General features: G+C 40.2%; 1 long non-coding RNA gene across 1 annotated transcript in view; it reads right to left on the bottom strand.

The window, feature by feature from the left end:
• Positions 1–14,915, bottom strand: part of LOC122556899 (uncharacterized) — a 157,568-nt gene that overhangs the window by 29,608 nt on the left and 113,045 nt on the right. The window contains exon 3 of the long non-coding RNA XR_006313691.2: positions 5,256–5,404. This is a non-coding gene — a long non-coding RNA (uncharacterized LOC122556899). The remainder of the gene's footprint in view (positions 1–5,255; positions 5,405–14,915) is intronic.

Genomic DNA, 14,915 nt, shown 5'->3' with positions numbered 1-14,915 from the left:
ACAAACCACAAATCAAGTCACAGATTTCCCAAATACAAATGTATCCAAAAACTGAAGATCTTAAAGGGAGTGGAGAGATTTTTCTTGAAAGTTGTCATATAATAAAAAGAACTGATGTGGGCAATTCTCTGATAGAGTTACTAAGGGAATTGAGAAGACTTGGCAGCAGATAAGAAAACAGACATAACTATCTGCCACAGACAGGGATGGGTCAAAAGCAGGCATGTTTGGAGCTAATATTAATGCTAGAGGTTGACCTAGTGGATTCCTGCTTGGTAGGAACTGGGTGGGGGATAGTTAAAACGGAACAGCATGTTAGCCATGATACCCTCACCTCAATCCACATAAGGTGATAAGGATGGCCTTTAAAACAAAATGTGCAGGTCAGACCCCAACTATGGCTTGGAAGCCTTGGTTGTCTCTTTACCCCGAGGACTAAGCTGTAAGAATTAGGGTCAAAGGTACAGTACTGAACTAGGTCACTGGACTCGAAATGTTAACTTTGTTTTATCTCCACAGACACTCTTGCAATTTCTGTTTTTGCTAGTTTCAAAAAAGTGCTTGTGTTGTATGTGGGTCTGAATGGGTGTCCAGGGGAAAAAAAAGTTAAAAACTGTAATATTTGGATATGGACATATTGGTAATCTTGAACCTCCAATTTGAAATATATAAAACAATTCAGACCAGTGTATATCATTTGAAAATTTTACTGGTTTTCCCTACTGGGTCTGTAAAAATTAATAATGAGGAGTGTCACAAGCACCACCCATTATAATGATGGCAAATGGATTTATGGGGAGAACAGTTTAGCATCTGAGAAAAGTGAGACTCATCATCTAGTCCTCTTCTTAGACTCAAAGGTAATGGGCTGACATACCACAGAAATACCCATAATACACTGCAGGTGGGCTAAAATCTGTCTCTTTCTGAAGCAGCCATCCTATCCATTGGAGCTGGTGACCCATCTGATTGACAGGCTGCTCCAACTATCCCAGCAGTGCCAGAAGTCAGAGTGGTTGCTGCTGGAAGTGCAGGCACGCCCTCAAAGGAGGACTAATGAATTCCTGAGTGAGGTAAATCAAGGGTATTGGAGGAATGATTTTTTTTCATATTAAGAAAGGAGGTGAGGTTGATCTGCTGGAATTTGAAGTGTTGATGGTTCCAAAAGAAGGATGATTCTATCTTCTCAGGAGTTCATAATAGGCAAAGGTACCCTCTAAAGAAAGTACCTCCTCCTCTTTCTGTTTAAAAGGAATTGGACTGTCTGCTCCCGGTTAGCTGCCAACCATGTCACAGCACAGACATTGTAACACTGGAGCCAACTGACCGTTTTGTAAAAAGCTTAATTGACACACACACATATACATATATATATATATACATATATATACAACTACCTATATATATATATAAATATTGTGGTTGGGCTGCTTTTTACAGTTCCTGGCCAATATTATGGGGTGAGCTTAAGCTTGATAGAAAGATGGTGATCTAACCATGTGGCCAATTCACATGCTCATGCTGAAAACTCACCAAGCAGGGACTCTTAACATCTAACCGAATATTTGTCAGATGCACCCTACAATTAGTTGCTAATATTCAATAAACCAGATCTTGTCAACTATTAGAGACTCTAGTTAGACCAGAATGTGATTTTGCTTGATCAAATTATACCAAATAGGCTTTGTAGTTTTCTACACTTAAAATTTGACAGCACCTCCAATGTAATAACAACTCATATGGTGTAGAGTTAGAAAGAATTATTAAAGGGATTAAAGCTACACACTTCGAAAACCTGAAAGTAATAGAGAAAATTCAGCATGCATTATTTTAAAGGGAATTCATGAATTCATGCTAACCAATTGGAGTTATTTGGTGGAGTAAAGTGTGCTGTGGATAATATTACTGCATGTTACTGAATTTCCAGAAAGTAATTTGATAGATAACACATTGAAAAATAAAAGCTGAAAGTTTTTGTGGTGAGGGAGTGGGGAGATTGAAGAGAGTATAATATTAAGTGGATAGAAGATTGGCTGGCTGGCAGAAAACAGAGCACATGTACAAATGAGTTGTCTGATTGGCAGGATATGATGAGTGGGATCTTGCAGAGGTCTAGGCTGGGCCCTCAACCTTTTATAATTTACATCAATGGCTTAGAATGAAGGGAGTGAAAGCATGGTCCGAAAATATGTAGATAACACCAAGATAGGTGACAAATTATGTTGGGAGGACGACATTAGGAAGTTTCAAATTGATATAGATAGATGAAGTGAGTCAGCAAAAATCTGGTAAATGGAGAATGTGGGAAAACATGAAGTTGTTTACTTTGTTAGGAGGAATGAAAAAGCAAATTATTACTTAAAGTCCAAAATGCCGAGGGCTTTAGGTGTACAGGGATGTGACTCACAAAAGGTTCCTACCAACTTAACAACAATTAATCAAGAATGTGAATGAGATGCTATCCTTTATAACAAGTGGAATTGAACATAAAAGCAAGGATGTTATGCTTCAGTTATACAGGGCATTGGTGAGACAACATCTTAAATACTGTGTACAGTTTTGCTCTCCTTACAAATGGAAAGATGTAAATATACCTGGAGGTTGTTCAGAAGTGGCTTACTAGATTAATGACTGGAATGAATGTTTTTTAATTCATTCACAGGATGAGGGCATTGCTGACTAGTTCAGCATTTATTGCCAATCCTTAATTGCCCAGAGGGCAGTTAATAGTCAATCATGTTCGTGTGGGTCTAGAGTCACATGTAGGCTTAACCAGGTAAGGATGGAAGTTCCCTTCCATAAAGAACATTAGTAAACCAGATGAGTTTTTCCGACAATCCACAATGAATTCATTGTCATCATTAGACTCTTTAAGTCCAGATATTTATTGAATTTAAATTCTACCATCCACATGGTGGGATTCAAACCCAGGACCCCATAACAGTGGGTTAGGTCTCTAGATTTACGGGACCTGAATGATCCTGCCCAAAATGTCGACTCTCTTGCTTTTCTGATGTTGCTTGACCTGCTGTGCTTTTTCCAGCTCCACATTTCATGAACTCTGACTTTCCAGCAACTGCAGTCCTCTCTATCTCCAAGTTGCTGACAATCATGCTGTGATATCTCTGCCAAGGATGCCCAACTTGAAGAAATTTCCCTCCTCCCTCGACAAAGATCTCAGTGTGTTTCTTTCCCACTGGTCATCTCATTCACCCTGAAGCTCCTCCATCAGTGAGGATGGGTCCTGCCTGAAACATCACCTCTCCTACCCCTCTGATGCTGCTTGACCTACTGTGATTTTTCCAGCTCTACAGTTTATTGATTCTCTCTAAATTAACAGGCCAGTGACAATACCACGAGGCTAATTCCTCCCCATCATTGTCCTGCGAGAATAAGTTAGACAGGTTGGGTTTGTTTTTACTTACAGTTAGAAGACTGAGTAATGAGTTGATTGAAGTGTCTAACATCCTGAATGCTGTTAACAAGGCAAATCTAGAAAAAATGTTTCCTCTTGTGGCACAGTCTAGAACTCGGGAGCATAGCTTTATAATTAGGACCTCTTTGAGGTTGGAAATTAGGACAAATTTATTTCTTCCAGAGGTTTGTATAACTTTGGAACTCTGCACCTCAAAAGGTGGTGGATATGGGAGTCATTAAATATTTTTAAAAACTAGTGGATACTCTTGTTAGGTAAGGGAAACAAATGTTATTGTGAGAAGAAAGGAATGTGGAATTTCAAACACAAGCAGATTAGTCATGATCTTATTGAATGATAGGGAAGGCTTAAGCGGCCAAATAGTTTATTTCTGCCTTTATTCTGTATGTTCATATATCCATGCAGCATGTAGTGTGGATTCCATATGCCTGTACATGCTACATGGTGAGCAGCAATATGAGATTTTCAAACTCAGCTTGAAGTCACCTTTTCATACATCTAACTCCATAGCAGGGAAGAGGTGAAGATTTAAGAAGAAGCCTTCATGAAAATCTTCAACAAGGAAGAGTACTCTATTGAATAGTGAAAGCACTTCGGGCCTGATATGAAATGCTTTGCAACAGGCCCAGTGTCACAAAGAAGAAATTGTCAATTTGAGATATCCACGACAAAGGAAATATTAGAGATTAAATTTTCTCCACTTTAAATGGATGTACAGATCTCAAACTATCAGAAAGAGCATCAAACTACCAGTCTTCCAAGTCTGAAGGAAACACCCGCTGAGTGAACGGTGAAACCTTCAAAATCCACTGCATTTGTAAAATCAGAGATTGGGGTGAAGGTGGAGATGAGGTAGCAGTAATTGTAATATTATACATTTATGTACAATGAGGAAAACAACAGCTTGGAACAAGCTGTTGGGCGGCACGGTGGCACATTGGGCGGCACGGTGGCACAGTGGTTAGCACTGCTGCCTCACAGCGCCTGAGACCCGGGTTCAATTCCCGCCTCAGGTGACTGACTGTGTGGAGTTTGCACGTTCTCCCCGTGTCTGCATGGGTTTCCTCCGGGTGCTCTGGTTTCCTCCCACAATCACAAAAGAGGTGCAGGGTCAGGTGAATTGGCCATGCTAAATTGCCCGTAGTGTTAGGTAAGGGGTAAATGTAGGGGTATGGGTGGGTTTCGCTTCGGCGGGTCGGTATGGACTTGTTGGGCCGAAGGGCCTGTTTCCACATTGTAATGTAATCTAAAAAAGATGTTGTACATAGACAATAAGTATTCTGTAGGGTCAATGAGGAGGAATGCCATAAGCCCACCTGTTATATTGATTTTTGTTTGGACATGTAGGGAAAATAGCTTAGGACTGTAAAGGAATGGACTGAACAAGTAGTTCTCCATAACTTTACTATAACAATATCTACTATACAAATGTAACCTGTAACTAATTGGTAACACACAATAAACTACATTGTGTTATCTACTCCATCGACCAGGAATCAGATTTCCTCCATAACACTCGACCAAGCAGGTCCTGTAGTTTCTGAAAGAGGGTGCTTTAAAAAGAGGTGAGGGAAGTAACGGTTGTCATTAGCAGCAGCTTACACAGCACAGTGAGTGGCCATGTTCACACAATAGCCTGGAGCTGTATGGATGGTAAGAAATGGTCCAGAACATAAATGTTTAAAATGTATTTAAAGTCTCCTTGTGGGCCAAGAGGAAATGAAATTGCTTTCCCTCCTTGATATCCCCTCTGATGCACATAATATTTCTTGTTCCAAGTACTGTTTTCACAATTTCTTAGCTGTGACTTCCAAACAACCTGATTTTAATGACCAGGGATCCATTTCCGACCAGCATCTCAAATTTTTTTATTGTGAAGTTCGCAAGTGGTCTGCTAATGAAGTTCAGCTTTTTAAATCAACTGAGTCTTCCTGCTATCACTGACATCTCATAATGGCTGATTCCCACCTGGAAGAGAAGATCAACCATAAACATTACAAATCTTGCAAATAACGTCTGACAGATACCAATCAATAAAACATAAGAACATTAAAGGTAATAGCAAAAGCCTTAAAAAGAATCAGTTAAATAAGACAAGCATCCCTATAATAATTAAAAGCTGCTCATTAAATTTCATAATGCATAGCCTATTCAATTTCTTATAAAATGATAAAACAATGTTATTATTCTGATCGCTTCCTTGTTTTGCCTGTTGTCAGGCTTTTATGCAGCATATTTTTGCTGTACATTCCAGGGACCTGATTTAATTTTTTTTTTAATACTCAGTTTCCTGAAAAAAATGGATCATTGGTCTTGCTTTTGAAAAATACCAAGTTCAAGTTTTTCACCTGCCCCTTGCAGCAAATGGTTGTTTTTAAATTGCTCTTCTTAGAGCAGACATTTATTGGGTTTGTGCAAAATTTCAAAAGGGTTAATAGAATAAATAAGGTGCAACTATTTCGGGAAGGTCAATCATAAGGAGATGCAGTTTGAAGATAATTGGCAATGCAATTAGAGGGACAATAAACAGCATGTTTTTTAACAGCAAGATATTATGAATGGAATCTGAGAACTTAATCTGAAATGATGGTGGATGTAAATTCAGTAATATTCAAAACAGAATTGGAAATTCATGGTAAAAGATAAAAATGATGAGCTAGAGAGAAATAATGGGAAGACTGGGACTAATTGCATTGCACTTTCAAAGAGTCAGAACTGGCAGAATAGCCTCTCTCTGTGCTGTATGATTCTTTGACTCTATGATAAAACAATCAGAAATCATTCAGTTCCACTAGCTGATTGTTAAGTAAGGAGCAGTACTTGACTCAGTGAGTTATCTGTTGCTTTCCTGCAGTACACTGAGTCATAGAGACATACAGTATGGAAACAGACCCTTCCGTTCAACAATTACATACCAACCAGATATCGTAACCAAATCTGGTCCCACTTGCCAGCACTTAGAGACATACAGTGATAGAGATGTACAGCATGGAAATAGACCCTTCAGTTCAACGCGACCATGCGAACCAGATATCCCAACCCAATCTAGTCCCACCTGCCAGCACCCAGCCCATATCTCTCCAAACCCTTCCTCTTCATATACCCATCCAAATGCCTCTTAAATGTTGCAATTGTACCAACCTCCACCACTTCCTCTGGCAGCTCATTCCATACACGTACCACCCTCTGTGTGAAAAAGTTGCCCCTTAGGTCCTTTTTATATCTTTCTCCTCTCACCCTAAACCTATGCCCTCTAGTTCCGATCTGTTTTCCAGATCGGAAAACAGAGGAGAACCCACCTATACAACGTATTCAAGAAGAACGGATACTTAAAAAATACAGTCTGCAGTCTGGCTGTCATTTCTGAAACTTCTTTGATGTATGGTAAGATGGTTAGGGTTTCTGGCTGTGTTTGGTCTGCTTGTCATGGTTTGTTCTTGGGGAATCTGCGCACTGTATTTTTCGAGTATCCGTTCTTCTTGAATACTTTGTATCGGTGGTTCTCCTCTGTTTTCCGAAGTTCGCCTGTGCTGCAGTATGTGGTCGCTCGTTGGAATAGTGTTCTGATACAGCTTTGTTTGCGTGTGTTGGGATGGTTGCTGGTGTAGTTTAGTATTTGGTCAGTGTTAGTCAGTTTTCTGTTACCATACATCAAAGAAGTTTCAGAAAAGACAGCCAGACAACTAAGACCCCTCGGAATCCTAGTAGCACACAAACCCACCAACACTCTCAAACAAAAAATAACAAACTTAAAAGACCCAGTACAACCCATGGACAAAACCAACGTCATCTACAAAATTCCATGCAAGGACTGCCACAAACATTACGTAGGACAAACAGGAAGAAAGTTAGCCACCAGGATACATGAACACCAGCTAGCCACAAAAAGACACGACCCTCTGTCCTTCATAGCCCTAAACACGGATGAAAAAAACCCACCATTTCGACTGGACAACACATCCATCCTGGGACAGGCTAAGCAAAGATATGCCAGAGGCCTGGCACTCCAACCACAATGCCATAAACAAACACATAGATCTAGATGCCATCTATCAACCCCTCAGAAAACAAACAGGAAATGACATCACCACAAACCCCAGGAACCCCATCCAGGAGAAAGATATAAATAGAAAGCAGGAGACAACAGCTTCCCTTCACTTGGAGGTCGCCACTAATGATGTTACTTAGCCAGGTAATGAAACTCTGGATAGCAAACCTACAGCTCAGCAAGCAAACTTACATCCTTTTCTTAACCCCTTTCAAGTTTCTCAATATCCTTCCAAATGGAGGGAAACAGAAGTGCACACAATATTCCAAAAGTGGCCTAACCGATACAAAGAAGAAAGAAAATTACAGCACAGAAACAGGCCTTTCAGCCCTCCAAGCCTGTGCGGATCCAGAACCTCTATCTAAACCTGTCGCCTATTTTCTAAGGATCTATATCCCTCTGTTCCCTGTCTATTCATTTATCTGTCTAGATACATCTTAAATGACACTTAAGTGCCTACCTCTATCACCTCCATTGGCAACACATTCCAGCAATTCACCACCCTCTGTATAAAGAGCTTTCCACTCATATCTCCCTTAACCTTTTCCCCTTTCACCCTCAACTTGTGACTCCTAGTAATTGAGTCCCTCACTCTGGGAAAAAGCTTCTTGCTATCCACACTGTCTATACCTCTCATGATTTTGTAGACCTTCATCAGGTACCCCCTCCAACTCCATCTTTCAAAAGAAAATAATCCTAATCTACACAATCTCTGTTCATAGCTAGCACCCTCCATAACAGGCAACATACTGGTGAATTTCCTCAGCACCCTCTCCAAAGCACCCTTTTGGTAATATGGTGACCAGAACTGTACGCATTATTCCAAATGTGGTTGAACCAAAGCTCTATACAACTGTAATGTGAAATGCCAACTTTTGTACTCAATACCTCATCCTATGAAGGAAAGAATACTGTATGCCTTCTTGACCATTACCAACCTGCGTTGCTACCTTCAGGGTACAATGGACCTGAACATCCAGATCTCTGTACTGCAATTTTCCCAGGGCTTTTCCATTTACCATATAGTTCACTCTTGAATTAGATCTTCCAAAATGCATAATCTCGCATTTGCCTGGATTGAATTCCATCTGTTATTTCTCCATTCAACTCTCGAACCTATATTCTATATTCAGCTGCATTCCCTGACAGTCCCCTTCACTATCTGTTACTCCACTAATCTTAATGTCATCTGCACACTTCTACCTTCTTCCAGATTATATATATATATATCATCACAAACAACAGTGGTCCCAACATGGATCCCTGAGAAACGTCACTGATCAGAATTCTCCATTTTGAGAAATTCCCTTCCACTTCTACTGTTTCCCACTGCCCAGCCAGTTCTCTATCCATCTAACTAACAGTGTTCAGAAAAAGCCGCAATATGACCTCCCAACTCCTACACTCAATACTCTAACTAATAATGGAAAGCATACTAAATGTCTTCTTCACTGTCCTATCCACCTGCGACTCCACTTTCAATGAACTATGAATCCAAGGTTTCTTTGTTCAGCAATACTCCCCAGGATCTTACAATTAAGTGTATAAGTCCTGCTCTGATTGCCTTTAAAAAATACAGCATCTCATAATTATCTAAACTCCATCTATCACTCCTCAGCCCATTAGCCCATCTGATCAAGATCTTAGTATACTCTGAGGTAACCTTCTTTGCTGTCTAATTTTGGTGTCATCTGCAAACTTACTAATTATACCTCCTACGTTCACATCCAAATCATTTATATAGATGACAGAAAGGAATGGACCCAGCACCGATCCTTATGGGAACACTGGTCACAGACCTCCATCACCACCCTCTGTTCTTCTACCTTCAAGCCAGGTCTGTATCCAAGTGGCTAGTTCTCCCTGTATTCCATAAGATCTAACCTTGCTAACCAGTCTACCATGATAAATCTTATTGAACGCTTTGTTAAAGTCCATATAAATCATGTCCTCTGCTCAGACCTCATCAATCCTTTTTGTTATTTCTTCAAAAAAAGCAATCAAGATCGTGAGACATGATTTCCCGCGCATGAAGTATGTTGACTATCCCTAATCACTCCTTGCCTTTCCAAATACATCTAAATCCTGTCCCTCAGGATTCCCTCCAACAACCTGCCCACACCAATGTCAGGGTCACCACTCTATAGTTCCCTGGCTTTTTCTCACTACCTTTCTTAAATAGTGACACCATGTTAGCCAGCCTCCTGTCTTCTGGCACCTCACCTGTGACTATCGATAGTACAAACATCTTAGCAAGGGACCTAGCAATCACTTCCCTAGCTTCCCACAGAGCTCTAGGATTCACCTGATCAGTTCCAGGGGACTTATCCACTTTTATGTGTTTCAGGACATCCAGCATTTCCTCCTTTGTAATATGGACATTTTTCAAGATATCACCATCTATTTGCCCACATTCTATTTCTTCCATGTTCTTCTCCACAGTAAACACTGATACAACATATTTGTTTAATATCTTCCTCATCTCCTACTGTTCCATATACAGGCTGCCTTGCAGATCTTTGAGGGGTCATATTCTCTCCTTAGTTACCCTTTTGTAATTAATGTAATGTACTTACAGAATCCATTTGGATTCTCCTTAACCCTATTTACCAAAGCTATCTCATGTCCCCATTTTGTCCTCCTGATTTCCCTCTTAAGTATACTCCTACTGCCTTTATAGTCTAATGATTCACTTGATCTCTGTTGGTTATACCTGTAAAGGCTTGCTTCTTTTTCTTAACCAAACCCTCAATTTATTTAGTCATCCAGCACTCCCTACACCTACTAGCCCTGCCTTTCACCCTAAGAGGAACATACTGTTTCTGGACTCTCGTTATCTCATTTTTGAAGACTTCCCATTTTCCAGCCATCCTTTTACCTGCGAGCATCTGTCCTCAATCAACTTTTGGAAGTTCTTGCCTAATACCGTCAAAATTAACCTTCCTCCAATTTAGAACTTCAACTTTTAGATCCAGTCTATCCTTTTCCAGCATTATTTTAAAACTAATAGAATTATGGTCACTGGCCCCAAAGTGCTCACCTGTTGACACCCCAGTCACCTGCCCTGCCTTATTCCCAAGAGTAAGTCAAGTTTTACAACTTCTCCAGTGGGTACATCCACATACTGAATCAGAAAATGTTCTTGTGTATACTTAACTTCCTCTTCATCTGAACTATGACAGTCTCAGTTTATGTTTGGAAAGTTAAACTCCCCTACCATAATCACCCTATTCTTCTTACAGCTAATAGATGCCCCTACAAATGTGTTTCTCAATTTCTCGCTGACTATTTGGGGTCTATAATACATTGCCAATAAGGTGATCATCTGTTGCTTATTTCTCAGTTCTACCCAAATATCTTCCCTGGATGTATTCCCATGACTATCCTCCCTAAGTACAGCTGTAATGTTATCCCTTATTCCAAATGCCACTCCACCTTCTCTCTTTGTCCCCTTTTGATCCTTCCTACAGGACTTGTATCCCGGAACATTAAGCTGCCAGTCCTGCCCAGCCCTGAGCTATGTCTCTGCAATTGCTATGATGTCCTAGTCCCATGTTCCTAATCATGCCGTGAGGTCATCTGCCTTTCCTGTTAGGCTTCTTGCATTGAAATAAATGCAGTTTAATTTATCAGTCCTACCTTGTTCTCTGCTTTGTTCCTGCCTGTGCTGACTGTTTGACTCGCTCCTTTTCCATATTGTACCAGTTTCAGATTAATCTCTTTCCTCACTATCTCCCTAGGCCCACCCCTTCACCTCACCTCCCCCCCCAGCTCCCTCCAACCCCAGCCTTGCTAGTTTAAATCCTCCCAAGCAGCTCTAGCAAATCTCCCTGCCAGTATATTAGTCCCCTTCCAATCCAAGTGCAATCTGTTCTTCTTGTATAGGTCACATCTTCCCCAGAAGAGATTCCAATGATCCAAAAAAATGTGAACCCTTCTTCCCTGCACCAGCTCCTCAGCCATGCATTCATCTGCTCTATCCTGTTATTCCTACCCTCAATAGCTTGCAGCACAGGAATAATCCATATATTACTCCTTTTTAAATTCCTGCCTAACTTTCTATGTTCTCCCTTCAGAATCTAATCATTTCCCTTCCTATGTCATTAGTTCCAATGTGTACAACAATTTCCTGCTGGCACCTCCCCCCTTTGAGAATATTTTGCACCCTCTCTGAGATATTCTTGGTCCTGGCACCAGGGAGACAACACACCATTCTGATTTCTCGCTGACAGCAGCAGAAATACCTGTCTATACCTCTGACTAGAGAGTCCCCTCTGATAATCGATCACTTGGAACCTGATGTACTCCTCATTGCATTAGAATCAGTCTCGGTACCAGAAATGTGGCTATTTGTGCTACATTCCTGAAAGTCCATCACCCCCTACATTTTCCAAAACAGCTTACTCGTTTGAGATGGAAACTCCTGCACTACCTACCTACCTTGCATATCTTTCCTGGAGTTAACCATCTACCTGACTGTATCTGTAGCTTTTCTCCCATCCTATAACTGCCATCCATCACACCCCAGCACCTGTAAATTCCTTATTGCCTCTAATTGATGGTCCAACTGATCCATGTGATCTGATAGGATTCACAACTGAAGACACTTCTGCAGACTTAATCATCAGTAACGTGGAAACTCTCCCTAAACTCCCACATCCGAAATGAAGAGCACATCACTCTACTAAAGGCCACCTTTGCTCCTTCACAATCTGTAGACCCAGAGAATAGCACCATCTTATTGCTCTAAAAAGAAACTGTTCCAGGCTAACTTAATACTTTTAATTTATATTTTTAAAATTTAATCAAGAGACAGATCTCAATAAAACATAAAATCAAGAAAGAACTCACACTACTCACTATTGTAGAATTTGTAACAAGGTTACACTTAAAACTATGCACTTATCTGTTCCTGTGCTGTGAGTTCTCCCATTTAGGTTCCTCCAAGGTCAGCTGTGAATTTCAGTTGATTTTTTTCCTAAATTCACTCCGATGTCCAGAGATACTTGAACTCAAACAGCAAAAGGCAGTAACTGTGCGGATTCACTGCTATGTCAGACACCAATGTAGATTCCTTTCTCTGATGGTCACTGCCTTTGTCTGCCATCCTGCGTTTTAAAGTGCTGTTGCTTTGATCTTTTACCCCCAAAGTTCCAAAACAATGTAACAGCATATAAAACAGTAATTGCTGCCCCCGAAATTCAAGGAAATTACTTGCAACACCTAAAACACCTAAATAAAAGTGCTGCTCTGACAGCCAGAATCCCGCTGCTATAATCTTCATCCAGAACTCTTTTTGCAGGTTTTTTTTTCCATGCACCCTAGCACATTACTGTTGTTTTATCTGGGTTTTATGCCAATCATAATTCTAATAGATATGCAAATGAATAACTCCATCAAATTCTGATGCAAATACATTCTAGTCCATTAGCAAGTACAATCGAATTTCCATTGGAATAAAAGCAAGGTAAAATCTTTTGAAAATTTAAGGCCATGAACTTGAATCACAGAATAACTTAATCACACAGTGTAGTTTTTGAATGATCATAATGGAACTCCTGCAAGAGAGTACAAAGTGAGACAAGATATAAAAATCTTTTTTGGCTTGAATCCATCATTTTAATGGAACTGTTCCTCTTGAAGCAAAAACTATGTTGTAATATTCAATTTCTTTGGGTTAAGGGAATAGTTAAAAGAGCACTGTAAATTGCTACATAATTCTTAATACTTCAAAGCAACTTCTATGTATAGTTAATGGTGTTTCTCTATTTCCTAGCTCTTAAAATTGATGATTCGAGGCAACCTAGGACATTCTTGTCTGCATGTGGATTGTTATTTTATTCATGAGTAATATATAGATACAGCAAATATTTTCAGTAAGTATCTGAGCAGAGGGGTGAAGGGATTGAGGAATCAATGAGAAGTTATAGGAGGGAGTGATCTATCAAAAAAAAATTGGGTTAGAAAGGCCTCATGAACTTCCTTGCTGCTAAAGAAGTCCATGAGGCAATTAATTCTAAATTGATTTCACTGGCCATCATGATTTTCCGGGATCAAACAAAATGAGCTTGGTATTTTCTCCAAACATTGTAGAAAATTTCAGCACTTGTTTTTGATGCAGTTCATTCATGTTACATTACCTGAAGTTGGGTAATCAGAGGCAGTACTTACTGCTGAAGAAATCAAAAGATCTAAACAACTGTACAAGATCCTCAATTAATATCAATAGATGTAATGCAATCTAGAATGTAGCCTGAAATCTATCCTATAACCGAAATATACCTGCCTGTTTCATGCTTGGCACAAAGAAAGATAGCTGTGGTTGTTGGGAGATCAGTCACTCAGCTCCTAGAGTTCATTATATCCTAAGCCCATCTTCAGCTGCTTCATCAATAACCTCCCCATCATTTTAAGGTCAGAAGTGAGAATATTCACTGATAACTGCATAATGTTCAACACCATTCTTGACTTCTCAGATACTGAAGGAATCCATGTTCAAATGCACAAGAACTGGACAGTAGGTTAACTGGACTTGGGCTGACAAATGACAAGTAGCAGTCATACCTTAAGTGCCAGGCCATCTTCAAGAGACAATCCAACTTTTAACATTCACTTTCACTGAATCCCATCCTCAGAGTTACCATTGACCTGAAGCTGAAATGGACTAGCCATTTGAATGTTGTGATCACAAGCACAGGTCAAAAGCTAGGAATCCTGTTTCCTGACTCCCAAAAGTCTGTCCGCTATCTCCAAGGCACAAGTCAAGAGTATGATGGATTACTGCTACTTGCCTGGATAAGTACAGCATTACACCATCCTCTGACAGCATCCAGGTCAAAGTGAGCCATTTCATTGGCAGCACATTCACAAATATTTAGTCATTCCACCACTGACATTCAGAAGCAGCAGTGTGTACCATCTACATGATGCATGGCAAAAAATCACCAAGGCTCCTTAGACAGCACCCACCAAATGCTTAACCACTGCTGTCAAGAATGACAAGGACAACAGTTACATGGAAACAGCACCACTTGTAAGTTCCCCTCACCATCCAGACTTTGAAATATATCACTATTCCTTTAATGTTGTTGAATTAATTCTCTCCCTTCCTGGCATTGTGGGTCTATCTACAACAAATCAGAATTTGCAATTTAAAAATGCAGCTCACCACCTCCTTTTCAAGGGCACCTAGGGATGGGCAAAAAACCCTGGCCCAGCTAGCAACACCAAAATAATCAAAAACAAAATTGCACAGTCTTTTGTTAAACAGTAGGCAAGAACGTGAAATTGAAAACTAGCCGGAAAGATACTTAAGATACAGAGCTAACGGAGAAGGAAAGAGGGGGGAAGGTAAAGCGAGAGCAAAAAAAGAGGAGATAAGGAATGGCAATATTAGGGAAAGCAAAGATATGAAAAAGAGAATTGATGACA

Source organism: Chiloscyllium plagiosum, unplaced genomic scaffold, assembly GCF_037043375.1.
Source record: "Chiloscyllium plagiosum isolate Xiang-an unplaced genomic scaffold, Cpla_swu_hap1 HiC_scaffold_16, whole genome shotgun sequence".
Taxonomy (NCBI): Eukaryota; Metazoa; Chordata; class Chondrichthyes; order Orectolobiformes; family Hemiscylliidae; genus Chiloscyllium; species Chiloscyllium plagiosum.
Note: the sequence above shows the minus strand (reverse complement) of the source record. Positions and strands in the feature narration are given on the sequence as shown.